The sequence below is a fragment of the Aegilops tauschii genome, chromosome 2, assembly GCF_002575655.3.
Source record: "Aegilops tauschii subsp. strangulata cultivar AL8/78 chromosome 2, Aet v6.0, whole genome shotgun sequence".
NCBI classification, from domain to species: Eukaryota; Viridiplantae; Streptophyta; class Magnoliopsida; order Poales; family Poaceae; genus Aegilops; species Aegilops tauschii.
The window spans coordinates 375857193-375861435 of NC_053036.3; positions in this window are offsets into that span (position 1 = coordinate 375857193).

Consider the following 4243-nt stretch of genomic DNA (forward strand, 5'->3'; position numbering starts at 1 on the left):
CTCATGCTGATGCAGAGGATTTGGTCAGTAAATGTGATGGTTGTCAGAAATTTTCAAGATGAGCTCATGTGCTGGCTCAAGAATTGAGGATGATTCCAATAAATTGGCTGTTTGCAGTCTGGGGGTTGGATATGGTTGGACCTTTTAAAAGATCCAAGGACAAAAAGTCTCACCTCTTGGTGGCAGTTGACAAGTTTACAAAGTGGGTTGAGGCAGAGCCGGTGAGCAAGTGTGACACGGCAACGGTGGTTCAATTCATCAAAAAGGTGATTTCCGTTTTGGTTACCCTCACAACATCATCACTGATAATGGCACTAATTTGTCTAAAGGTGCTATGAAAGAATTTTGTCAACGTGAACATATTCGTCTTGATGTTTCATCTATGGCCCACCACCAGTCCAATGGTTAAGCTGAAAGAGCCAATCTAGAAATCTTGAGAGGTATTAAACCTCGGCTTATGGTCCCTTTGCAGAGGACGCCGGGTTGTTGGGTGGAGGAGTTGCCGTGAGTGCTATGGAGTATCAATACCACTCCCAACAGATCTACGGGTTACACGCCTTTCTTCATGGTTTACGGAGCAGAGGCGGTTCTCCGTAGTGACGTACGTCACGACTCGCCCCGTGCGGCGGCTTATATTGAAGCTGATAATGAAAAAGCACGTCAGGATGCCCTTGACCTTCTGGATGAGAAGCGTGACTTTGCGACGGCTCGCTCGGCGATTTACCAGCAAGATCTGCGTCGTTATCATTGCTGCCGGGTTAAAACCCGGACCTTTCAAGAAGGCGATTTGGTGCTCCGACTCATCCACGATCAAACAGACATGCACAAGTTATCCCCACCTTGGGAAGGGCCCTTTGTGGTCACCAAAAAATATGAACAACGGGTCATACTACCTTATCGATGTTTGAGACCACAAGGACTCACGCACGTCAGAGGAGGAGACCCGCCGGCCGTGGAATATTCCTCATCTACGGCCTTATTACACCTGAGCACTAGCTCTTGTGATGTACATACTTCTACCAATGTATATATTATGTTTAGTATAATAAAGCCGGCATCCCTGATAATTCAGGGCCTCTGTCGTTTCATTTATGAGAATCTGAGTCTTTATTGTCAATTCATCAGGTCACTTGGGGGCTTCCTGCTTATTGAGCATAGCTATGACTGCCCTCTTGATTCGGCTTGTACGCCTTGATTGCAAATTACTTGGGGGCTTCCTGCACATTGAGCATAGCTATGACTACCCTACTGATCCGGCTTATACGCCTGGATTAAAAATTATTTGGGGGCTTCCTGTTTAATGAGCAGAGCTTTGTTTACCCTTTTAATTGGCTTGGATGCCAGGTGTATTCACCAAAAATCTGGGTTATCTCGCCTTTGTATGCCTGCCACTCCGACCAGGTAATCCTGGAATGACTCGTCGTACTCTTGACAGTTAATCTTATAAAGACCCGGAACTTGTCAATGCTAAAACAACGATTGGTCATGTGAGGCCCGGCTTACAGGTTTGAATTAAGGATTAACTCAGTGGCTGTGCGGCCCTTTGAATAGCACTTGATACTGAGGTTTGTTAGCCAGTGAAGGCCTTGTTTTTTCCAATTTGTATTTGCTTTGAACATTTTTTGAGGTTCATCTTTTGTACCGTATTGATATATGGTTTAAAATTAATTCTGGCCATGTTGCCTTGATCCTTATGGTTCATATTTGAATCTCTCCAGAGTTTTGATAACCCGGCCTAGCTTTGGACGATAAGTCGTCAGTGTGCTTTGATTATGCGCTTGGAGTTTCTGCGCTCTAAGTATTTGGGATGTTACCCTTGCTGCATATGGCGTTGTAAGCTAGCAGTACAAATATATTGCATAGGGTGCTGCGCTCTAAGTCTTTGGGCTGTTACCCTTACTGCCTATGGCATGGTAAGCCGGCAGTATGAACAAATATCACATGTATGTTATTTACTTGTTATGAATAAACGAGGTTTTGATAAACTCGCCCTGGTTATGGACTATACAGTCACCAGTGATACGTCTCCAACGTATCTATAATTTTTGATTGTTCCATGCTGTTATATTATCAATCTTGGATGTTTTACAATCATTTATAGTCATTTTATATCATTTTTTGTACTAACCTATTGACATAGTGCCAAGTGTCAGTTGCTGTTTTTTTCCATGTTTTTTACATCGCACAAAATCAATATCAGACGGAGTCCAAATGCCCCGAAACTTTACGGAGAATTTTTATGGGCCAGAAGGAACACAACGGGGCCTGGCTACGCCTGGGGGGTGCCCCGAGGGGGGCACAATCCACCAGGGCATGCCAGGAGGCCCAGGCGCGCCCTGGTGGGTTGTGCCCACCTCGGGTGCCCCCCAGACCGCCTCTTTGCTCTATAAATACCCCAATATTCCAGAAACCCTAGAATGATCGACGAAATATTCATCCAGCTGCCACAGAGTCCAGAACCACCAGATCCAATCTAGATACCATCTCGGATGGGGTTCACCACCTCCATTGGTGCCTCTCCGATGATGCGTGAGTAGTTCTTTGTAGACCTTCGGGTCCGTAGTTAGTAGCTAGATGGCTTTCTCCCTCTCGCTGGATTCTCAATACAATGGTCTCTTGGAGATCCATATGATGTAACTCTTTTTGCGGTGTGTTTGTTGGGATCTGATGAACTTTGAGTTTATGATCAGTTATATCTTTTTATATCCATGAAAGTTATTTGAGTTTCTTTGATCTCTTATATGCATGATTGCTTATAGCCTCATATTTCTTCTCTGATATTTGGGTTTTGTCTGGCCAACTTGATCTATTTATCTTGCAATGGACAGAGGTGCTTTGTAGTGGGTTCAATCTTACGGTGCTTGATCCCAGTGACAGAAAGGGAAATGACACGCATGTATCATTGCTACTAAGGATAAAACGATGGTGTCTATCTCTACATAGATAGATCTTGTCCAAATCATGTTATCGTTATTATTGCATTACTCTGTTTCTCCATGAACTTAATACACTTGAAGCATGCTGGATAGTGGTCGATGTGTGGAGTAATAGTAGTAGATGCAGGCAGGAGTCGGTCTACTAATCTTGGACGTGATGCCTATATAATGATCATTGCCTGGATATCGTCATAATTATTTGAAGTTCTGTCAATTGCCCAACAGTAATTTGTTTACCCACTGTTTGCTATTTTTCTCGAGAGAAGCCACTAGTGAAACCTACGGCCCCCGGGTCTTCTTTCTCATATATTTGCCTTTGCGATCTACCTTTCTCTTGCATTTATTTTCAGATCTATTAAACCAAAAATACCTTGCTGCAATTTTTCTTTGTTTATTTTATTTAGCGTTCGATCTATCAAATTACTACAAATTTATCTCACGTCCGTTTGCCACTTGAGGCGCCGTACCCCAGAAGGGATTGACAACCCCTTTAACACGTCGGGTTGCGAGGATTTGTTATCTGTGTGCAGGGGCTGTTTACATTGTGTTGCTTGGTTCTCCTACTGGTTCAATAACCTTGGTTTCATATCTGAGGGAAATATCTACCGCCGATGTGCTGCATCATCCCTTCCTCTTTGGGGAAATACCGACGTAGCTACAAGCGACATCAAAAGGAATTTCTGGCGCCGTTGCCGGGGAGGATCTTCAACATATACCAGGTTCCTAATCACAAATTTCATCTCCTCGCAATTTACATTATTTTCCATTTGCCTCTCATTTTCCTCTCCCCCGCTTCACAAAAATTTGCCGTTTTATCCGCCTCTCTTTTTTGTCCGCTGTTTTATTTGCTCTCTAGTCTTGATGGCTAGCGTTCCTACTCCTCCTCTGTCACCAGATTTTGAAGTTCTTTACTTCAAGCAAAGACAAGGAGAAAATTTGAAAGATGCCTGGTATAGGCTTATGGAATCTTATCGTATTTCCAATTTAAAGGGGGACGTTAAAGTTTTGCTTCGTAACTTTTACATAGGATTGGCTTTGCATCATAGACAACTCCTAGATTTTGCCGGTAAAGGGAATTTTATTGAGCTTGATGCCAATGCTGCCTATGAAATTTTAGAAGGAATTTTGGGGATTCCGCCTCAAAAGAAGGGGTTTTCTTTAACCCCTGAGGGAGTCCAAATGTTGGACAAACTTGGTGATTTACATAAACACATGGTTGAAATACAGAAATATAATGAACCCCTCAAACACCTCAATGGTAGTATCAATCGCATGAATACCTTGATTACTCTTTGCAATAAGCGATT